General features: G+C 44.4%; 1 protein-coding gene and 1 long non-coding RNA gene across 2 annotated transcripts in view; one reads left to right on the top strand and one right to left on the bottom strand.

Moving 5' to 3' along the window:
- Positions 1-8,010: 8,010 nt before the first annotated feature.
- Positions 8,011-13,074, bottom strand: LOC122185649. The gene is made up of 3 exons (XR_006180940.1): positions 12,967-13,074; positions 8,570-8,680; positions 8,011-8,205 (listed from the first exon to the last, which is right to left on the bottom strand). It is a non-coding gene; the product is annotated as an uncharacterized LOC122185649 (long non-coding RNA).
- Positions 12,822-24,255, top strand: part of RASGEF1C (RasGEF domain family member 1C) — a 71,221-nt gene continuing 59,787 nt past the window's right edge. Inside the window, exon 1 of the mRNA XM_042881634.1 lies at positions 12,822-12,879. The gene's annotated coding sequence lies outside the window, so the exon portion shown is untranslated. The remainder of the gene's footprint in view (positions 12,880-24,255) is intronic.

The raw sequence follows: 24,255 nt of genomic DNA, 5'->3' as shown, positions 1-24,255 counted from the left end.
CTTATGCATCAGAGTGGCAGATGAAATGCTTATGACGTTGTTTTTTTTTTCTTCAGTCCCTATCTTATTTATTAAATGTTTTCAATTGCAGATTTGGGATACCCTGTTTGCTTCTAAGTGTGCTTGCTAAGATTTGTTTTCCGAAGAGCTGATCCAAGAATTGAAGAAATGAGTTCCTGAGCCAGTTTGCAGGAGGTGTTAGGGTCAGCTTAATGTTTTCCATGATTAAAGTACACACTGCTGAGTAAATACAGGGAGGAATTATATGTTATTTGACTAGCTGCTAATTACAGTGAGCTCTTCCCAACTGCACTTCCTTTATAAAAGATGAAAGTCAGATCCCTCAAAATTCTCATTTTTAGTTCCTTTGGAGAAAATGGTCTGGTAAATAAAACAAGTATTACTGCTCTAGTTTGTATCATCTTCTTTTGCATGCTAATCTGAAGTTCCCCTGAGATAATTTGACAAGAAGGCCATTAATGCAAATTTAAGCATGACCTAGAAAGGATTTATTTTTCATGCACCATAGTGATTCTTTGCTATTGTTGTTTGTTTTAAACTGCCTGGTGTTTTGGAGTTGCCTTTCCTTGTTTTCCTTTCCTTTTTTTTTTTTTTATGTTAATCTCATCACCACACTAACATGAATCATCCCAAAAAAAGTTTGTTGCTTTCAAATAAATGCAGGAGTAAGATATGCAAATGTTGCATTATTTGGCAGACAGAAGGTATCGTTTTGAAAAAACGTCTTCATAGGCAATTAAGAAAAGTTTACATTAATTATTTTATTATATTGGAGGAACTGAGTACAATTTTGCATTATAGATACCTGAGCTTTCCCTACAGATGTAGTCTCAAAGCCCCCTGTTGGCCAACAATGCCAATCAGCCAGTAGAATAAATGCTGACTAAACCAAAATTATTGCAGATTGCAAGACTTAACATTCATTTTTCAGTGGGTTAAACTTTGTTTCTTTAATTTCTAGGCAGTCTGTAAATGTTCTGGTCTGTAGTTGTGATGTTCTTGTGAGTTACGTAGCGTAGAAACAAACGAGGAACCAAACCAACCTGTTGAGAATCTCAGCTCTACTGGGTATGTTTATAGATCGTGAAGAACAAAAAAATCAGTTGCCTGCCTCTCTTAAGCCTTTCACAGATCAGTTTAAGTCTGTTACTCTTTTGATAATATAATATTTCCATATATATAGGATATTTCCATATATATTAGATATATGGAAATAAAATACGTAACCTTTCCCAGAGGGATCTTAAGCTCTCTGCCATCTTCCATCACTAAGCCCTTGAGATGTGCCACTGCTCACAGTCAGGAGAAATAAATTCCAGCTGGCTTCCAAAACCATGTGCTCTGCTGGTGTGTGTTAGCAGAAACCTCTCTGTCTGAGCCCATGCATTTTCTTCCCCCTTAGACTGTTAATGGTGAAAGAAAAATGGTTCCTTTCCGCTTAGCTTCTGATGTGCAGGAGAGGTTATTGCTGATGGCTGCACCAGGGGTGTACCCATGGGCTGCTTCAGGTTTGCTTTGTATTTTTCCCTTGCAGGTCGATATGCCTGTTTTATATTTAGCTGCAGAAAATGCAAAATTGTCAGCACCAAATGCAAAAAAAAAATCTCAACTGATGTACAGTGGGGACAGTGAGCAGGCCTAAGGCAGAGAGAAGTGACTCATGGTCACAGGTAACTGAAGAGTGGAAGAGAAGGCAGATTGGGCTGAATGCTGCCAGCTCTCCTCCCAGGGAGCGGTGCCAGGAGTGGCCATGCTGACATCCTGCCAGCATCTGTGCTGGGAAACATCTCGTGTCCAGCCCGCTTGACCCCCTGTCGAAGTAACTTGTTTTGCCATTTGTCACTGCCAAATGTTTCTTTCTTCTGCCTCAGTCAGTTGGTTTGCCACTCATTTGACTCACTGCATAATTAACTTTGCCAGCCAATTGACTTGCTGCGTGATTATCTTTGCCAGTCACTTTAGTCCCTGCATATTAATCATGGTGTCTAATGGGCCTCGGGGCAGGCTGCAGCCTGGGGGAGATGCAGCAGGTGCTGGCAGCCCTGGCGCCCACAGGCATTGGGGGAGAGACACAGTGCCGTGCTGCCACTTGCTGCTTCTCTTCCCTGACCTGAATTTAACTTCATTTCCCAGCAGTGCTCCCCTCCAGCCCTGCCCCTCCTCATTTCATAGCTCTTGTTTCATATTGTGTCCCCGTATCCTTGGCAGCTTCTGTGATAAACCTCCCTGGGTGCTTCCCTGCACTCCTGTGTGGACCAACCACAAATCACCTGCAAGGCACCCATGGATTCTTTGTTCAGTTTCAACCAAGGGGCTGCTTTTGCAGGATGCCTCGGGAACATTTTCTGACTTAGAATGACAAGTGTGAAGAGCAGTTGCAGACAGTTTATACATCCTCCTCATGGAAAATAAACCTGTTAGTGCATGCCATATGCTACAAAGAAGTGGCTTGTGGCCACGCAGCTGAAACCATAGAGCCTTTCCTTGCTTCTTTGTCTGCTCATCTATTTGTCTTCAAAGCGGGAGCCCCTAACAGCTGACACTTCTCCTTCTGTCCTGTTTGCCAAACAGCCGTGGACTTTTTAAGTAATGTACAGAAAAGATTTGGATGCTGTCAGGAATAAATACCGTAATGCCAAGATTTATCATTTAATCACAGAATAATGCACTTTGAAAAAAGATTTTCCCTGCCTGCCATTCGAAGAGGTTTGTTTTTCTCCTTTGGAGCACATTTCCTTTAAACTCTTCCTCATCTGTGCTTTGTTCTGCCCATTCTGCCTAAGTTCAGTTCTGGCTCCTTTATTGCTTAATGAAATTTTGTATGACTTCATTCCCTGTTGGATGCACTTCAGCTCTAAAAATACAATCCGGCACCAAGACCAAGCAGACTTCCAATTTAATTTACACTGATGGTGTTTTCTAGTTTGACTGGACAGATAGAGTCTATTGCTACGATTTTGGCCTCTCCATATCCTCTTATATTGACTGGTTATTTCATAGAGGGGTTATTCTTCTTGCTTGGAGGCCCTGTAGCAAATTCTTGTAAGGAACTATTTACAATCTTCTCCCATTGCTTCATGTTTTACATTTGATTGCAACCAACAGCATCTCACAGAGCTTGTTTTTTTCTAAAGTGTCAAGGAAGATAAATCCCCAAATGAGATACAAAGGCACAAGCCTATCCTGTGCAGTCAAGCATGTTGTTATTTCACCTAATTTTGTTGAGGAAACTCCACAACAACAGATTTGCAGTTTTTGCAGGTCGTGTGGCATGAACGTGTGCTGCCTTTGCCTGCTGCCCTGAGTGACTGGCACGAGTCTTTTGTTCACGCAAAGAAGAAACAAGTATTCCCCCTCCTCTCCAGCTTTTACATTTCCTAACGTGCTCCTTGGACAGCCAGAATTATTATTGTAGTGGTTTTATGTTGCAAGAGTCCAAGTTCTTTGGCTGACAAATGCATAGACAAATCATCTGTCCTGGTTTGGTCCTCCCATAACTTCCGCATAACAGAAGGAAAAGGAATGATCCCTTCACAGCTGCCCCACTGTCTGCATTTCAGTCTGGGCCAAGATAAGGGTACTCTGCTGGGAAGAGATCTGAGGTTCACAATCTGGAGTTTTTCTTCTGAAGTTCAATAACTTCAGAAAAAAATGAGTTCATGTGTGAAGTATGACTGCTGCTTTTTTTCTTTCTTTCTTTTTTTTCTTTTTCCTGAAGTGTCCCCGCTCAGCCTCTCCCAACAGTTCTGATCTGCAACAAACCCACTCAGAATCCCAACAGGAGCTAGTTCTGACTGGTGGGGACAGCGGGGCTGCCAAAATGCGATTTTAGCAGAGGAAGTGACACATCTGGACTGAATTCCTCTGCTTGACATTTAAGAGCAGATATTGGTGGTTTGGCTGGGGTTGTTGTTTTGGACAAGACTTAGGTCCATGGGGGTGTCCTAATGCAGCCCAGTGCACTGCTTGCCCTCTCAAGGAGATTTTGGGAGAAGGCAACAGCTTTGTTTTTTCCCTAGGTCAGTTCCTGCCTTGTCAAATACAAAGGCTCCATGCATGGGGAACTCTGGCAGAGAGGAGGAAAGAAAGACAGTTCTTGCTCTAGCTAAAGATTAACCTTGCTGACTAATTGAATGTTGGCAATGAAAAATGTTAAAACAAATACACCAAAAAAAGAGGCTGTATTTTTTCCCTCCATCTGCTGATGAAGGGCTGCCTTGCCACCTATCTAGGCCCAGCACCTTTGGATATTAAGTAAACCCAGCCTTTTTCTCTGATACAGTAATAAAGAAATTAATTCAGTCGTATTAGAGAAATTTACAACCTAAAGGAAGCTAGTAGCAGCTTTGAGAGTGTCCTTCAAGTTATACTTCACACCCACCCAGAACACGGAGATAACCATGTTTGCTATCACTTTGTGAGTATAACTTTCTGGATGACTAAAGAGGTAAGTAATGAAATGCAACTATTGCCATATTTCTGATTTCTCCTGTATTTATTCACCTTCCTGTAAAAGAGCTGTGGGTCTGCAATCTCCCCCATCGAAAAAGCAGGGGAAGATTTCCTGCCAGGGAATGCCTGGCTAGTGGGTCTGGCAGCTCTGCTGCAGCTGGGGGGTTCTTGGGGCATGGACTGCCTCTGCCAGGAGATTTCAGTTTCAGTGATAGACCAGATTGGTTTGGGAAGTCCTGGTTTAACATCTGTACTGTTGTCTCTACCTCTGGAACACCGGTGCTCGCATAGTGGGGAAATGAAACAGTGAAGAGGCAGGCTGTTGTGAGAAGTTTGTTTATTGAGTTGTCTGTGGGGCAGCCAGAGTCAGCTGCAGTCAGCATCTCGAGAGCCTGCATCGGAGAGCAGCACAGCTATGGAGGTGAAAGATGAGGGTATCACAGCGATCATCATGCCCTTGTGGGCAGCACTGGGGTGATTATACTCCTGGGCTGCAGGGTACGTTGCCACTGGAGGTCAAAATGGTATCAAATCTTGACACCCCCCAAACTCAGTGCAAGGTCTCTCATCCCTAGCAGATCTGACTTGCAGTGATGCCTCATTCCCAGAAACAACAAAGGAAAAAGAGGCAACAGTGGGGGAAGGAGGAAAGGGATGCTGTTGGAAACTGCTGGCCTTTTAAGACCTCTTATAAAGTCTCTTTATTATTGCAAAGATGAGCTTGCTATAAACTCCCAAATGGACAGACGGCAGCTGAGATCCGATAGAACGGGGCCTAAGACAGTTTTCTATTATCTGGAAGATTTCTGTCTTAATAGAAGCTTTCAGAGCCAGCACGAGTGTTGAGCTGTAAAATTATGCCCCTGTAGGAACAGTGTGTTCTGATGGAAAAGGCAAATAAATTGTTTTGTGACTTGATATTGGACACACAGTATTGCTCTGCTGGTTCTGAAGTCAGAAAGACTCCATCACAGATAGTGAGCCTTAATATCTTCTGTGGCAAAAATAAAAATCACTTTCTGTTCTCACTAAGAAAATACTTTGCCCCTATGGGGTAATTCCTGTTAAAGTTGGCTGCTCTGTCCATCTTGCAGAAAGTTTTCTTCTCCTCTGCAGCACAGAGCAGCAACCCTTTCTACTCTTGTACACACATTTTTCTTAAATTTTTCTTCTCACAGTCTCTACTATCTCAGCCTGTGACTGTGAAATTAATGTTTACATAATTCAAACCATTTAAAACTAACCAAAGCAAACCGTCACCTTCCAGTTTGGGCTGAAATGGAGAGCAGTCCATGCACCAGTACACACACATGTACACCCACCTGCCTGTCACACAGCAGGATTAAATGCCAGCAGCCCATAATTTCTGGTTAGCCAAGGCTTCTCCACCCCAGTGTTCTATGCCTTGCAATTTCAGTGGTTGGCCAGGCCTCTCTGCATGCAGAGAATGGTTGTGTAGGCCTATAGTCAACAAAACAGATCGTGTACTTGGTCTTGCCACTACTTTATTTATCTTACTACTTGCTTTACTCACCAGTTCTGGGTGGTGTCTCTTTCTGGGACGCCAGCCACAGCTTCCATTATTGGCTGCACCCTTTATCATAATTCTGCATTACTTCCTTTTCTGCCAATGGCAATCACATAAGTGCAATGGATTATTTACCTCCTTTCAGTTTAAATATGATCTATGCATTTCAGCTCAGCATAATAGCCTTTACATTAACAGTGCATTTCTGTTTTAGGATTTTAATTGGATGCATGTTCCAATAATTCACACAACAATATTTATTTTTTCTGCCAAAAAACTTAATTCAATAAAGAGCCTGCCTTCATAGTTTACAGGTTTCTAAAGAGAAAGAATCTAATGAATTTTTAGTGCTAGGCTTTTTTTCCTCTTTCTTTAATCTGCAGTCAAGGAAATGTAATTACTTTTCACCTTGTCTTCTGTTTGCTTTTTGCATTCCACTTCTCCTGTACTTGGGTATGAATCATGCTGTACTTGGAATCATGGAAGAACAGGCATGGGTGTGCTGCTGGTTCTCTGTTGGGTCTATACTTTCAGTGCAGACACTCAGCTGCTATAAATCAGCAAAGGAGTCAATGAAGCCAACTTGGTTTAGACAAGCAAGGGATGTGACCCTCGGTCTTCAGCAAGAGAAGGTCCTTAGCCCTACTGCTTTGAAAATCCTAATTTAAAACAAAACAAAAGAATACATGGCTGTCAATCAAGCACATACTGTTCCTTCTCCTGGTGAGGGTTTGCTCTTGTGGGTTTTTTCCTCCTCCTAGGAATGCAGTTGATAGAATTCAGATAAAAACCCAGTGCCTAAGAAAGACCCTTCAGCAAAATGTTTGTCCAGCACTGTTAGAACTTGCCCCTGGATAATGACTTAGATCCACCTTTATCTTTCTCTCGCAACTCTCACACAATTAAGCAGCCAGTTCACTGAAACTTACTGATGATTATCAGTCTGAATCTGCTCCTACTGACAATAAATTTTACACTGGTGGAACAGAGTGGGCTTTGGCCCATCTCTTGCAGGTTACCTGCCTATACTCAGTGCTTCTTTTGAAACCTCATGCTCTATCAGTGAAGCAATAACTGTGTAGGCTCAGCTGAGCTTTCCCTTGAACCTGGTCTCTAATTAACCACTGCTTTAATTTCTTATCAGCAGATTAGCTTACTGCAGAAACATTTGGCATTTCCATAGCTTGTCAAGTCACATAGGAACGCGGCTTCTGTCATCTTGCTACAACCTTGGTGTTACACAACGTATCAGCTGAAGTCTTAGAAGTTTTCCAGACCTTTTAATCTTCACTTCTTGCTTCCTATTGATCCTTTTAAATAGATGTTATTCCACCCACAGGCATTTTGCCCCATGGGGATCTAAAGCAAGCTGGGATGAGTAAAGACCCATTTCATACACTGAGGAAAACATAAGAAAGATTAGGGTCTAACTATAAGCCTCTATTTAGGAAGGCAGTAAAGCTTGCACTTAATCCATTCCTGTCGTAATAACTGGTGTTACGAGAGCTATAGAAACCACAGCCTTATTTGTACTAGATGTTGTACAAATGTATAATGAAGAGGAAGTGTTAAGTTCTGAAAGACTGCCTAGAACTGTAAGAATAAAGTCAACAGGGAGAGCCAAGCAACAGACAGGCAGATGGGAAACATGACAAAACTTCTGTCTACGGAGGAATTCACTGGTCGAAACAAATTACCTGATGAACGGTGCTGTGATTTCTGTGGGTATTGTGGCACATCCTCACCCCAGAGCACATGTCTAAGTCTAATTAAAGAAATTAATGTCTAGCATGTGCTTCAGTGCTTTGCTGAATCAGATTCATATAGTACTGCCACCAGCCATGTTAACACTGGATGGAGATGAGCTAATGTGTCTGGTATCAGTGAAATTCCTTAGTGTCTCCCAAATGGAGTACGTTGTGTCCAGCCAGAAGAACTGAAGCCCCTTTCTGTACTGTGATTTTCAACTCTGATTAAACCATCTCAGCATACATTCCCGAACCCACTGATGTAATTGATTCCTTCCAGAGAAAACACTGTGTAGAGCAACACTGCCAGGAAATGGGAGTCCTCGCATTTGGAGCCAGTGTTTGTTGTAAATATCCTGACTGACGTCTTTTGTGTGGTAGCTTGAGAAGAAGCTTGTTTTGTCACCCTTTTCAACTGCACTGTTGTTCAAGTCTGGAAAGAAACCGGGATCTCATCTGTGGAGAAGAAAAATCCATTTTAGAAAAAGAGAAGAAATACAGTAAGGGCAAAAGCAGCCTGGAAATGGGTATGCAGTGAGAAAGTACATTTCCTGGAGGTCTTGTCAAAATAATCTTTATCAACAAAGGACTATTAAGTGCTATGAGATTTGAGCTTTTCTTTACTGTTATTGTAGGTTCAGTGAGTCAATATTCATTTCCCAAAAGTGATGCTCTCCCTGACCTATGGTTGCAACGTGACCCTCTGCCCCTTGCTTCAAACAAATTCAGCAGCCTTGCAGTGCTCTGGAAGCAGCCAGCTCACCTAACTCTGAGGCATTTCCCAGAAGCAGCAAAATTCAAGGGGAGTTTTGCAACTAACCTGAGTGTTTGTGCTAGGCACTCTACCACAGCCACAGCACAGCCTGGAGAGCCCTTCTGCTGGAATCAACAAGCCCCTTGTCTCTGTAAGTACTGCAGATGCGCAAAGCCCCTTTATGAATTAAGAAGCAAAGATACATTAAAAAAAAAACAAAACAAAAAAAAACAAAAACACAACAAAGAAAGAAAGAAACCAATTTGTTCACATGCTAATAGTATTAAATGTCATTATATTGTTAAGCATCACAGTTACTGAGCTTGGACCAGAGCTCTCACCAGCTGAAGCCAGCTAGTGACTGCAGGCACTGGGCAGTGACTGCCTACTGACTAGGCATGTGGGCAGGCCAGCACCAACTGGAAGTGCACTTACAACCCTTTGCCACCTTGTTTTCTTCCTGATGTATCTGAGAGTTACATCTACATTTCAGATGACAAGGAATGAAAAAACCTACCTTCTGCAACCTGCTGGCAACATAAATGTACCTGTGTTGCCTAGAGAGACAGAAGTGACGGGGATGTGGAACATATGCAGGATGGAGGACTCTACTCTCTGGACTCCCTCCATGGTGTTTTACAGATTTTGCCATGCCCATGGATGGTGGGTCATGGTGTGGCAGAGAATGATGCTGTCACACAGCTGGGTGAAGCTAAGGGGCTGCTCCTTTGTGTGTTAATATGAAAAAGCCCTTTTGCAGGAAGACATAAATGAGGAGGGACTGCAAAGCCAATGAAAAGTATTGTTTTTTGGTGGGCTTGCATTGTTTTTATATTCTACCAGGTGTCTCATTAAAAATGCATTAAAATGAGACAATTAGCTGCTACTGAGAATTTACTATGCTGTTGCATCAAAGTACTTTGGACTACTTCACAAATACTGAGCTGAGTGATTGTATCTATCTCTACTGTATGCCACAATGGCAATGGACAAAGTTGAGGGTCCTCCGAAGATATAGTCTGTAACGAGGTAAGGAAATGAGTGTTTAAGTAGTCTAATTATAAACAGCATACATAAACTAATGTGATTAGCAGTGGCTTGAATGGCTTTTTTATTATTATTTGCCACTTGCTTCCATTCAGTTTCCTTTTTTTCCAGGAAATGGGAGTCCTCGCAGTTTCCATTCAGTTTGGTTGCAGCATAGGTACCCTAATAATCAAATAAGAAAAAGCAGAAGCAATATCCATTCAAAAAAAACCAAAACAACAACAACAACAAAAAAAAACAAAACAGTTCAAAAGCCCTTGTGCTTCTTAAAAATGGAAAGTGTCATCCAGAAACCACCTGACAGTTGAAGCTTCTTCCATAGGTCTCCTCTGGCCTTGTTTCTTCTCTTATTTCTGGAGCAGAACTCGGGTCTCAGCTGCTCTCAGATCCAAAAGTATCAAGACCAGCTTTTCCAGGTCAAACCTACCATGCACGACAGCCAGACCCAGTGTGTGTTGCACTCACACCATGGATGATGCCCTCCTTGGGCACACGTGTGCTGGATTCCTGCAGGCAGAGCCACCAATGCAGAGTGCAGGACCTTTACCTCTCCCTGCTCTGAGCAGTGATGTACCACTTTTGCACATCTGCAGCATGATACTGCTGCTTCTGCCTCCGCAGCTCCCTGCTGCTGGGTGTGGGTTTGCACCCCAGGAAAGGAGAGAAAGAAATAAGAAGAGCAGTACTGCAGGTGAGTGGCAGGAGAGGATTTCTGATTAACTTTTTCACAGACTTTATTTGAGAGTTGATTTGAGAACGTATCGGTTCCAGTTTTCATAACAACGCGTTTTTCCTCGACAAGTGCTGATTTCATTTTATATAGTTGTCTAAATAGTTATCACATCTCTAATGCTGCTAGCCAGAAACGACTCCCTGGTGTGCCAGATCCAGACCTTCCAGTAATTTGTGTATGTAAATTCAGATTATTATCAGGTTCACACGTAACAAAATGAAAGAGCATATACAAATTATCTGCATAGAAATCTCCATAAGATATTCACATGTGGAAAATTAATGTTTCTTGCTTGTATAAATGTCTGAACATGCAAGATCTATCAATCAATCTCTCGTGTACCCACACAGCTCAGAAGCATGCGGCAGTGAGTCCTAACATCATCTTCCAGTAGTTCATAAAATGTGATTGCTGACAGAAGCTGATCAGAATTGAGAACTGAGAACTGTTATGACCAGTTCTTTGCCACTGTGAGTCTAAAATGTCCTTTCTTTTTTTTCTTTTTTTTTCCTTTTTTTTCCTGCTATGAATTTTATTTCTATAACAGTCAACTTAACTATAGAGATCTGGGAATTAGCAGCCAAGGACTGTTCAGCGCTGCATGATGCTTAATGCAATTAGCAGAGTTAATAAAATGTTGGACAGGTGCCTCATACCAGGGGAAAAAAGGCGTTGTTCTCACTTGCTTAGGATCAAACAGTTACATTACCTTATTTCCTTTAAGAAAGCATTCTTAAAATGGAATGAAATGAAGAACAAAATCACTGACCCGTTACTGGCTGAATTCAGCTTCCTTGTTTTCTACTTCCAGGGTAAGATCTTCAGAAAACAATATGAAAATGTTTGCAGAGGGGCACACATGCAAAAGGTGTGCCAAAAGAGACAAAGCCTGGAGACAGTTACCCTGGAATATCTGAGGAATTAGTTGAAGTCAGCTCTGACTGCAACAGAAGTCAGAGCAGAACAAATTTACTGTTCCTCCTCCTTTTGACAAAGCTCATCTTCGGAAGCCATACATTCAATAGCTTAACATCTGGAAAGATGTTAGAAAATGAGTCAGTGGGAGACAGATGAAAAATGCTGATGTGTAGAACTGCAGGGAGAAGGTCTTCATGCTCCTGCTGGAAGGTCCATGAAGTGTAAGAAAAACAAGGACATTGTCAGTAAGGTAAGCATGCTAATCTACTCATACGATTCTGTGAAAGTCATTTGAGGTCCACAGTTGTCATGCTGGTGCTGCTGGTGAACATAACATGGGAGAGTGACTTACTGAAGGCCTGGGCTGGGAAGCTGGCCTTTGCTCACAGGACTGTAGCCACCCTGGGCTAAGAGATTTCCCTAATCCCACTTATCTGTAGTATTTACACTCCTCACAGCACCCAAGTGTCAGCAGGTATAAGGGCAGCCACGTTTCAGCTTTGAGTCATCAGGGGAAGCAGTCAGGTCCAGGGCCTGTAGGGACTGGAAATCGTAACCTGGGGTTGGCTGCGCGTGCTCTGCAGGATGATTTGGTGGGCTTGATCCATTTTCCTCACATACACACATAAAACACCCACACATCTGGCTTGTATTAGCGTGCCCTCATTGGCAATTGCTCTAAAGACAAACTCATCTGGGAAGAACTGGAGTGTCTGAACCAGCTGCAGCTTACCCAGCCTGTGTAGAGCACAGGTAGAGCGAGGGAGCAGCAGAGGACCTGTGCTGTCATGCTCAGCCAGCTCTGGGCATCCTAGCGGCCAACCTGACAAGATGCCATGCTTCCAGAGAATAGCATTTCCTGAGCATCTGCAATAACCTTTTGTTTGTAAATCTGAAATGCCATGCCCTCTTTTTCTACGCCTAGCCCAGTCATTTTGCTTTTCCAAGGACATATACTTTCAGAAATAAATAAATGAACACCATCCTTTATTTTCACTATTTGGGAGCCAAAGGCATCTGCCAAAGTCACAGCTCTCTAATCGTGGGGTTTGGGGAGCTGGAAACACAGGGCCTTTCCCATACACCGTGGGTCTGCAGGGAGGCAAGGACAGGGTTTGGCTGCAGTCTCTGCCTCGAGCAAGGAGGGGCTGCGCGAAAGGTGCACGGAGAGGGTTCTGATCAGCACAACTGCCAAAGCCAATTACCAAGAGGAGGACGCTATAATTATATCAGGGAACAGCTGTACTTCATTAGGAGCCCTCGCGGGGCGGCTCGATGCTCGGCCACGTACGCACGGCCGCTTTACGCCTTTCCTCGCCTTCCTTCTCTGCCCGAGCTCTGGCACGGCCCCGGGGCGCTGCAGCTGCCGGCGCTGTGCCGTGTCCCTGCAGCTGCACCTGCCCCGCGGGCCGCGCTCGCTCTGTCTCGCAGCCGGTCCCGTGCCGGACGCGGCGGGCAGGCGGCGCTCTGCGGCCCGGCTGCGCTGGGGCTCGGGGCGGTGCGGCGCGGGCTGCTCTTCCTCCTCCTCCTTCTTCTCCTCCTCCTCCTCTTCTACCGCCGCCGCCTCCTCCTCCGCGGATGCGGCGGATCGCGGGGCGGCTCTCGCCCGCAGCGGGCTCCCGTCGCCCCACCGCCCCCATGGACAGCAGCGGGGGCAGCAGCGGCCGCGCGTAGCTCGGTGAGTAGCCCCGCTCCCCGCCGCCCAATACCGCGCTGCCGCAGCTCCGCGTCCCCCTCCCGCACTCCTCTCGCCTTTCCTTCCCACCTAAAAACCCGGCGGTGCTCCGTGGGTGCTGGCGGTGGGGACCCGCCCGCCTCTGCCACCTGCTCCCGGCTCCCTCCGGGCACTGCGGAAGCGATTCCCCGCGGGCTGCTCCCGTACGGCTCTGGCGGCTCGCACCGTCCTGCCTCCCTCTGCTCGGAGTCCTGGGCTGGGCTCCCCGGCAGCTGTTCCAGGCTGGGACTTTAGCGCTGTCAGTCCGAGAGTTATTTGCTTTCGGCTAAATTTAATTTAAACTGACTCCGCGGTCGTAAGGGAAGCTCAGGGAAAAATGTCAGTTTGTGAATTGTTTTGCTTAGCTCGGATTTAAAGATCTCTTCCCGTATATCTGGTAAGGATTTATTTTCATAAAATGATTTTGCGGTGTTTTATTTGCTCTTGGAATTTAACAGTCCTCCTAGGCAAACCAGGTTTGGTGGAAGCTGAATTCATCAGCTCCGAGGCACAGGCAGTGCCCTTGGTCGTAACAGGTGCAGTGTGCATATTCTTATGAACAATGAAATGGTTTCAGCATTCAGGTTTATTTGTATGCAGTGCATTTCTGTGGCTCTGAAGAAATTGTCATGCTATGTTATGTCAAAGATGTGCTTACAGCAGGAGCGTGTCCGTAGCACCTAATTACCAGGGCATGAGAGCAGCTGCACTGCCCATCAGCACGGGCTTTGATAGCCAGGGTATTCCTGGGTGACACAGCGTAGCTTGGGGGATTTGGTGCTCTGTGTTGGTGCTGGCTCTCCGGGATGACCTGGTACAATGTGAAACACTAAGAGGTTAGGGGGAACAGAGAAGGGCGGAGGAGGAGCTGTGCCCAGGTTCTATTCTTTGGACCTGATGGTCCTGTAAGGCAGTTTCCTGCCCCTGAGATTTCCAGGCAGGAGGGTTGGTACACCTCGTGTTGTTGCTAAAACCTAAAATACTGATGTGTGTATTGCACAGAAGATATTTCTTGGACAGGTATTTCCTAGTTCAAAAGAATGTATTAGAGTAGATGTAACAGAGCCTGTATTTCAGAAGCTCTATTTGAGACCACAATCCAGAGTGACACCATGTCAGTAATTGATTTAATGGGAGTCATTCTGGACTTAGATCAGAAGGAAATTAGACTGGAAGTTTAATTGCTCTTTGTAAGCCAATAGGTCTATTCCAGCAAGCCTTGCCAGGCTCAGCCCCTGCTTTAACTGCTCTGTGGTGCAGCATCTCCTGTTGCTTTTGCACAGAGCGATGCTCCTTGCCACTGCTTTCCAGGAGTGCATTGTCCTTGCTTAGTTTATTATGGATGAGAGGAGTGGACTGCTTGGGATAAAGAAGGGTTGGGTAAAGGGGTGATATGTGGAGTGATTCACTTTTTTATCCTCAAGTTCTTTCTAAATTCCATGGAAGACATGGTAGAGCGAAGTATGAGTCAAAATCCTAGCCAGAGAAACATTGCTAGCAATGAAGGATCTGTTAGAGGAGTCCTCCTGGTTGATGCTACAGAACAAAGAGAAGGCACTGGAGATGTCAGAGTGGTCTTAGCTTGTTGTCAGAGATGTTCTGAGACTGCACAAGCTTGAAGCTGTGCCTTGCTACTTACCATCCATCATGAGAAGTGATGCTGCTGCTTTTGGGAGTCACAGTGGTGTCTTCTGGGTCCCTCTCCCAGGGATTTCCCCCCTTCTGGGCAATAACTGTATTTTGTGGTGTTCTGTAGTACTTACAAGCCTTGGGATGGCGAAGTGTCTTGCAATGGGAGACAAAACCAGCATTTCTACTGCTGTGCTGACTTCGCCTGGACTTCTTGCAGCCTCACCCAGCAATGTAATTTCATCCCCTGTCAGTTTTGGGTTACGGGAGGTGAGGGTAGGAGTAAACTTCTGTCTGCTCTGAGGCACAGCATTTTGTATAGTTCTAATTCGGTCAACCAAGGAAGATAATTACCTTGTTAACCCTTTGGAAATGACTGCTATAGCTCCCCCTGGTTTATTAAGTTAGAAGTGGTGAGTGCTGTTGCAACACAGTGCACCTTGCAAGAAGTCATTAGCTGAGAAAACATTTCTACTATACCATAAATCACTTCAGCTAGGATGCTCAGTTGAAAGAACTTAGTGTTATTTAATAAATTTGGAGGTAATAATCTTAAAACGCTTTTCAAAAATCCCTTGAGATAGTCAAGAGCCTTATTTAGTGAGCATGTTGTGTGATTTGGGCTGGGCACAGGGTGGTGTGTCCTTCTCACATTGCTGGCGAAGCATGATGCTGCTGTGAGTAAGCTGGGTAATGTTTACAGATCTGCTGGAGCAATCAAGCACTGGATAGTCGTCCTTTAATTGCCTGAGGCTTTTCTTGCTATGTGTGCTTGTTGAACAGAGTTTAGAAAATCATTTCTGGAAGTCAGTTATTTGTTTATGCTGCTGACACTGATCTGGAGAGGGATACGTCTGTGCTGTAGTGAGGAACGCAGCTTGAAGCGCTTTTTGTTCTCCAGCAGTGCGTCTGTGACCACGTGCAGCTCAGCTCACCTGATGCTGTGAGAACCTTCAGCTGTGCTGGGTTCACCTGTGCCAAAGTGCTGCTGTGTCCTTGCTGGAGTGATTGAGGCACCTGCAGGGAACCAGGAGACCCTTCTGCACCTCCTGACCAGCCAGTGTAGGAGGCTGCATAGCCCCAGGCCGTTATCTTGGCCAGGAGTTCAGCACGATTTAAGAATGAGTCAGATATTTCACAGAAACAAGGCAAGAGAGATGAGCGTGTGCTTTAAACAAACAAGGCTTTAAGGGGAGAGAGGGTCAAAAGCTTTTTGCTTAGCGTTTATGTCCTCTCTGATGTAGAGGGCTGAGGAAATGATGCTGCCTGTGCCTGCTGCAAGGCTTGCAGCACTTGTGAGCTCCTGCTGGCAGTGCCTGTCTGCTGGGAGAACCTATTCTCTCACTGCATGCAGTAATTAACAGGCTTAGGAAATTGATTCGTAATCATAAGTTTAAATGTATGTGAAGGGTTTCCTAGAAAATCTCGTTTGTTTATTGTTCCACCTTTCCTTGCTCAAGGATGTTTTCTGCTTGAGCATACTGCTCACATGCTCTAGGGTGCTTCTTTCCAACAGCATCGTGTTGGTTATGTTAGAAAGGGTTTGTCTCAACTAACTCACCCAGACGCTTTTCCCACCTGTGTGTTTCTTCAGTGATGCAGACATCCAGCAGGTGCATGGCAGAGGCCTTTCCCCTGCTGGTTGAATGTTTACTTGGGTCCTAAGTATATCTTTGGGCAATTTGTTTTGGAGCTGGGGAGCACTTTTCTCTTTTACTCTCTATAAATCCAGAGAATTTGAGCAAATGATTAACATTAACCATGTGAATATTCTCCCTGGACTCAGTTTTCAGATCGAAGGCAGTGCTCAGTATGTTGAGAGGATGAAGCCCACAACCACTAAATACAAGGAACTGATCTGCTGCTGTGCTTGTCTGCAAGCATATATGACGTGAGTGCCTGGGTTTATGTCTGTCTGCCTGCCCAAAATCCTTCTGCCAACTGCAGTCTTGATGTTCCTTATCTACAAAGTGCTTGCAAGCATTAGGAAGTCTTTGTGATGCCGCTGGGATGTGTTGTTATTCCCATTTCTCAGACAGATGCTGTGAGAACTTGGTGATCTGCTGAGGCTGCTGTGTCACTCAGAGCTGGGCATGGAATCTGCAGCTTTGCATACCTGCCCTGTAGGACAGGGAAAGCAGCAGAGTTCTGTGGCAGCACTTGGTTGAACACTGCCAGCTTTTATGCTGTAAAGCACGCTCCCCAAATTTCCATCCCACAGCCTCCAAAGTTAACACAAGGGTTTGTCGTATCATCTACTGGACCAGATTCCAATCCAAAATACAGTCCGTATGCAGGAGCTCACAATGGCCTGTCGAGGAAAAGAATGTCAAATATAACTTTTCTTTTATCTGCTCTGTCTTGCTATAAGGAGAGCTGCAGACTGGAGGTTCCTTTAACCTGAATGGTCACATCTTAGACTGGGGGGGTCGTTTCCATCTTCTCTCCTGTAGGTGCAGTGATGGTTGAGTTCTTGCTGATTTAAAAAAATATTCAGAATACCTCTATGGAGTGGAGAGCCTGAGTCTAGCATGTAAGTATAGGCACACTAGGCGTGTATGCCTATGAGCTGGCAAATGAATCCGTTTCCAGATCTCAAGTTTGCTTAGTGTTATGATGCGGAATGCTGAAAACCAAAAAACATAAAACCATGACACGCTTCTGGCTTCTTCTTTTTCTCCACGGCGTTGTTTTGCTTCGTTTCCTGAAGTTCAAGGGATTTCTCAGAAGCAAATGGGTGAATGTCAGCTGCAGAGGGCTGTGCTTTGCACCGCCACACAGCATCAGCACAGAGATGAGGGGCTGGGCGCAGCCTCTATGCTGCTCTGCCCTTGGTCAACAGATCCCTCCTGTGATGGGGAATGTCAGCGTCCTGGGGAGCTGTGGTGGCTGGGCAGGCTCACACTGCATTCAATAACCATGATGAAGGCGAAGCTCTGTGTTTTGAAGCTTTCCTTTGGGAAATGTGATTCATGAAAACATAGTATTTTGTGACTGCATTGACTAGAAGTGCTGTATAATCCAGGTGACGCATCTGAAACAATTCTTCAATCTCCTGCAGGACAGACATCTTGTATACCTGTGCATGCACAGAGGTGGGAAGGAGAGACGAGCACTGATGGGGAGCTTACTGCTGTTCCATGCTTTGTGAGAGACCCACGGTCATCCTGAGCTTCCTGTGTCTGTAATGGCATCTTTTCCTTTATCCTTCATAGGGAACCTGTGTTCTTCTCAACTAACACTATGGAATCGTAAATGACCCAATCAGCCTTCATCACTGCTCATTAGATTGGAAACTTGATTAGTTAATAGCAGACCTGTTCTTCCTTTCTGTCCCTACTGCTGCTAAGCTCATGGCATTTACGGGCAGACTTCTTAGTCATTAATATTCTTTGTATTCTTCATCTTTGGCTTCAGAAAAGAGAGCCTTTCATCTTTTGCCTTGCTTTGTTTTTCAGAAGGAGCCAATTTTGACTGGAGGAAAAAAGAAACCAAAAAACATTTATCTGTAGCTTTCTTAGAAGCTTCCAAGCAGTCTCCCCTGCTGACTTTGTACTTCCACAGTAGACAAACATTGACTTTGTTTCCTCAGTTTGACACAAAATATAACTGATTTTTTTTTTTTTCCTCTTGGTTTAGCTTTTTGGTTACATCTCAGCAGCTTGGCAGGACAGTATTAATTAGCAGCTATGGTGTATTTCCCTGGAATTCTCAGTCTTTCCACGATGTTTCCATTAGGCTTGTAGTCCATACAGCCCAATTGGTGTAAAGAGAGCATAGGCATCTGAACTTAGAGGTACTGCCCTGATTTGGAGCCTAAATGATTATTGTGATTGCTCTGTGGGTTCTTGTTTGGTTCATTAAAAGTTGCTGATGTATGCCAGGGGTGAAATGTGTGTGGACAAGTCCAATAATAAAGCGTGTTCCTCGGGTAGGGAGTGCTTTCTCTTCATCACTACGTGCTCTCCAGTTATAAGGGGTCAAACCTGCAGTCTTTGCTAATCTGCAGAGCTAGCAAAAAGGAAGCGACAGAGGCACAGCAGTTAACTTCTGATCATGTGGAGTCTTGCAGCCCAGTTCTGACATGCAGGACCAAAAGGAAAAAGCTTCTGGCCTGGGCTGTGTTTGGTTTTGGTATAAAAATCACTTGAGGTTTGCTACATGCTTTTTTTGGCTGTGCCAGCATTCGTATCCATTCTGCTCAGGTTTCCCCACTCCTAGTTCTGATGCAGTGCATGTGAATGCGATCATTAAGTGTGATTATCACATTTTTTGACCTATTTAAAAGTCTCTGGCTGTGAAATTCCAAAGATTCTAATTTAAGCTATAAAAAAAAAAAAATGTGCCATCACTTACACATTTCATGGCTCATTTCCTGATTACAGCAACTTTGAATATGTACATACAGTCTGTTCCAGTGCATGTGCATAAACATCATACAGCATGTAGGGTCTGGTCATTGAGGCTTGGATCTCACGTTCCAGAGAATTTATTGTCTACAAATCAGAGCAGACAGAAGAGAAAGCCACAGGTGCAGGAAGCTGCAACTTTCCATGCTGGTGCAGGCAAAAGGCAAGTTGTTCTGTGGGTTTGTGCTCAGCAAGTCTGGGAAGAGCAAAGAGAACTACAGAGGTCTTCTGATATTTCCCATCACTTCATTCAATTCTGTCATCTTATTCAGACAGAAACTCTGCAGACCTTTATCTGCATGCAGAGAAGAGTTTGAGATAGCAGCTACGTGGGTCACTTATGATTTTGCTGTTAGGGTGGTACAGTATAAAATAATTCACCAAGGTTAGGGATGCAGCTGCAAACAGTGGATCCAGCAGAACTCATTGGGTTGGAAGTACGAAGCTTTAAGATGGGTTGGTTGGGTGCCTTTTACTTGGGTAATATTTTCCTATTTTCCATCCAGCTGTCTAACAGCAGGAGCTGCTACAAGTCCACAAGTGGTTTTGATTTTTGGAGATGTTTGGGCATTTCTGACGTGACCCTTCCCCTCCACGCTGTCACCTGGGTCACAGACACAGTGGGATTGTGTGTGTTTTTTTCTCAAAGGTCAAGGGTAAGCAACAATACCTATTAGCAGGAAAAAAGCACAGTGAAAGACGGATGAAGTAGTTAATTTCTCTTATTGACACTTTTGGGTCATGGCACGTGACCACAAAGACCTGATCTGACAGAGTCAAGTAGTTCTATGCTGGAATGTTTTTAGTGATTGCTTCAGTTTTGTGTGGGGCTTTTGTGTGTGTTTTGTTTTGGAACTCAGTTTGTTCCCTCAATAATGCTTGCTGCATCAAAAGTGCCCAATGCAACCAAGGCAGGAAGCCAAGCAAGGTTTGGAAGATCACAGCTTAGAATGCTCTTTATTTTCTCCTCTTCAAAATACATAATTATGATAGTGATAAGTATGCTAAACCAGTGGCCTTGCAGATACTTCAAAACTGGCTGAAGAATTTGGGGTATGTGAGCGGTTCTTCAGAAGTCAGGGGCAGTCTCTGAGCCTGGGTATTTGCAAATTAAGCATGAGGGCTGCTGGCTACTAAGGGAAAAGACTTTTTTTCTTACCACCCTGTGGTGTGCCTGGCTCTTTAGCTCTATGTGAGCTGTCAGATATGAATGTTTGCTTCTGTGAGGTGAACAGACTTTGTACGAGTTTAGGATGGGTGCTGAAAGCAAGATCTGGAGTATAGCAAGGAGGGATGCGAGCCTGGGGAGAGCTTTCTGATCCTTACTGCCTCCATGGAGGCTGCCAGCAGCACAAGCCTCCTGTGCACGTCAGGGATGGGATTTGTGCTTTCATTCAGTGTGTGCATATGTTATACGTGTAACAGCCATCTAAAATGCTAATTTCAATTGCTTTAAAACACCCTTGATAAAACTTTATAAAAGGCAGAGTAGCTGCAGTTTATTTCTCAGGTGCTAGAGGTGGCTTGGTTCCTTTGGATCCTTCTGTTTGTCTCCAATGAGAAGCTGTTCAGGAGGTGATAGCAAAGCCCTGGTAGCATATATTACATAGTGTACACAGTTGGAAGAGCATCAGCTTGTCATTTGCAGTCTTATTTCTTAATGTGGTGTAGTAAATAATAAATGTACACAAACTCCTATGGAGCATTTCATTCATAAGCTGCCAGGCTGTGGTATGTGTTTTGAAATGCTGTTTTGGGAGCTGTGTTTTCTGGGGTAATTTCATTAACTGATACTAAATGTTTCTCAAATCCATACAGATCAGATGAGGAGCAGCTATTAGTGATCCTACTAATAAAAAGCATTTGTGTTTTTTTTTGTCATTTTGTGGAAGATCTTTTGTGCAAAACCCCTTTTGTTTTTTATTGCATAGCGATTAGCTGTTATTAATTCATGTCAGGAAGATCATTATTGACATATTGGTGTGCTGAGTGGCTTGGAAGCAGATGCCACCACATCATCTAGGCTAACAAATATTCGAGGAGAATGTGCAAGAGGTCCTTATGAACAGGGGCGGTTACAATAAAGCCCTTCTCTTGGCCTTACTTGTGCCATTCTCTTCTGGGCTACAGCAGTGTTAACAGCTGTGCAGTTTGTGTGTTAGAGCAAGTATCTTGCAAAGGGGAACCACAAATGACAGCAGTATTATGATTAAAGGGCAGTCAGTACTGATGGTGAGCCCAGCATAAAATACAAATCTGGCTGCGGTTAGGAGAGAATGTGCCCAACTAATAAGCAGCTTAACTTGGTGTATTATTGTGAAATAGAAAGAAGCATGAAATATGTGATGTGAATAGTAGGCTGGCTTTCCTTGTCACTTCATATTTATGTTCCTGGAGCTCTCCTGGCTTCACCAGGGTTACAGCTCAATGACACCCGACTGAGTGAGAGCTGGAGTTCCACTTCTCAACACTTTTTTTTTTTTAATAGCACAGCAGTATAGCTGGCGTTCTCTGTTACAGCTTAGATTTGGAGATCTCTTAACAGACAAAATGCAGTCAGTAAGAACTAGTTGGTGCACAAAATGTTTTTTCCTGATCAGATGCTAACGCTGCCACTTGATGCAGCTCTGCTAAAGTGACCTAATGTTCTCTTGGTAATGGGAGATGGATTGGACCATTAAAGTCTGCTTTCAGCGAGATATATTAGCAAATACTAAGACTTGATCCACAGCTCTTTGCTGTCAATAAATGAGCAATTGCTGTCTATATAACATAAGATCTGGTAGAGGTTTGAGCTTTTAAGAGATGGAGAGTGCTTGTCAGTTAAACTGAGATAAACCCAGAGTCTAGTTCTCATCCATTGGAATTGTTCAAAGTTTGTTCTTCATGGAAAACAGACTCCTGCCTTCTGTGTTTGGCAGGATGAAATGAGCTCTTCCACATCAGCATTGATTGCCTGACAAATGTTTGTGTTTGATAGATAGATTTGCACAACCACTGAACAAATACTACTGAACTACTTTAAGTCACTTCCTTGTTGTTTCTGTTACAGGTAGACAGGTTTTCCTCCTGAGCATGGAGTTGTCATAAGGTGGTTGTCTCTCCTCCCCACCCGGCATGCTTCTTTTTGAGCCACATCCCGGGGTCTCAAAAAGAAAAGCCCATTGTACAAGGCTGTGTGTCTTACGGTTATTTCTGTAAACAGCACAAGAAATCTGAGGTTCCGTCTTGAACACCTTCTATTTTGATGTTTTGACAAGGACCGTTTAAAGCTCTTATGGCAAGTGATTTTTATGAGCATGTGTGGAGTGGAATGTGTAGTGCTTGAAGTGGTGGGGACTGGGAAGACGCGTGACAACTGCTTTGTGTAAGATGATCGGTGTTTGGAGGAACAAATGGTGCATTGAGATGACAAATGGAGCAGCGGAGGTGCAGCTGGGCTGGCCGGGCTGCTGCCATGGAAGCGCTGCTGAGCAGTTTCATGGCAGTTTCTGCTGTGCTAAGAATAATAAAAATGTGTTTGCTCTCAGTGTATGAAAGGATTTTGAATGCTGGTCAGTATAAACTGTTTCCTGATAGATCTGAGTTTTGTTGTAAATTGGTGCTGTAAATCCAATTGATTTAATTAAACCAGGTTCCAGGTCCCTGATGTGCGGACTTCTCAAGCAGTAATTTTATAATTGCAAGATTTTTAGGCAAATAAATGGCCTCTCTTTTCTTGCCTGCTGGGTGGGGTGTCTGGTGATAATTAGTACATTTATCAAGGCGTCCTCCCCTGCTAGAGACGGGCTGTCATCCACTTTTGATGGCCGGAAACAGTGGGGCAGTGAGATTATGGGACTTGTCTAAGGGTGCTGTGTGATGTAGCAAAGAACAAGAGTGTAGCGCAGGCTCCCTGGAGCCATCCTGCTCCCCTGAGTCTTGCATCACTCTTCCTTTGGCCTGTCTTGTGCCTTTGCTGTCCCTCAGGAGGGTGGACAAACACCACACACGCCTGGCACTGTGCCCTGCACCAGGCTCCCGAATGCAGCCGGAGGAGCGGTGTGCTGCCCCATCCCATCAGTAACTTGGTCTGCTCCCCATGTTTCACTGAGGTTGCTGTGGAAAGTTGTTTTTATTGGAGAGCCTCCTCTGTAGCTTGGAGATGGATCATGATTTTCCATTGGAAAAGAATGAGACTCAGCAAACATGGGTGTGCAAATGGTCTTCCAGCATCTGAGTAACGATGGGAACTTGGTGTTTGTTCTCCTCCAGGTGCAGTTGTGCAGTTTGCAGTCGGCCTGGGGGACCTGGGGAACTTGCACTGATGTCACTGAGAAAAGTGCATCTGGTCTGAAGGCAGGAGAAGCCAGCAGCCTCCCACAGGGGTGGGGAGGGGAGCTGAACAACTGTAGGGAAAGCAGTGAATACTGCTGTTTCAGTAAGTAAGTCTTGTTCTTATGCTGCCTCCAAGGGATAAGGTGTTTGGGAGAGCATCACTTGGGCCTTTCATTGGGTTTTGGCCAGAGTCCCCAAGGTGACTAGAACCTAGAGTAGAGAAGGGGAATGAGTTTCCCCACTTTCTTTCCCAGTTACTTCAGATAATTCCTAGTTTAAAATATTGAAAAGTTGGTTTTTTTTTTTGTTTTTTTTTTTCTGGCAGAGCAGAAGGGGGTTGGTTTCAGTATTAGCGATAGAAGAGATGTTTTTGCAAGGATGTGAGCTAATGTGAAATATCTGAATAAATGCCAATGGAATTTTTTTCTAAAATACTATTTAAAAAAAAGTAAGAAAACAAGGGGAAAAAAAGAAAGTAACCTGATAAAGAGTCGCCTTAGTCTGGCCTTGAATGGGTATTTGCTGTCAGTGAGCAATGTGCAAGCATGAAGAATTGAGGTTTTGGTATCTCACCTGCTTGGGCTGGGAGCCTTGCAGCGATCTCCTGCTGTTGGCATGCTGGAGAATGGGTGCTGGTTTCTTGGCTTCCTCCTCATGAGATGTTGCACACTGGTATCACACTGCTCTCACACTGCTCTGCTTGGGTTTGGGTTCTTTCACTTGATTTTGAACATGTTGGCCTCCCTCAGTAGTTAGGTAGAACGCAGCATTAATTCCTTCTCTAATTGTTCATCAACAGCTAACATCACAACAGAACCACTCTACATCAATTAGCTCCGCACCAATTAAGAACATTTAATTGGACAGGCATCTGAAAGGTTACTGCTTCCTCAGTCTGGGAGTGCGTTAGCAGATCAGCACGCGCAGCTAACCTTGCTTAGTCTCAGCCTTGCACTAATAAGCAAAATCACTCATTTCCTCGCTT

This window comes from Lagopus leucura, unplaced genomic scaffold (genome assembly GCF_019238085.1).
Source record: "Lagopus leucura isolate 7727_CA_CO unplaced genomic scaffold, USGS_WTPT01 Super-Scaffold_100030, whole genome shotgun sequence".
NCBI lineage: Eukaryota > Metazoa > Chordata > Aves > Galliformes > Phasianidae > Lagopus > Lagopus leucura.
Note: the sequence above shows the minus strand (reverse complement) of the source record. Positions and strands in the feature narration are given on the sequence as shown.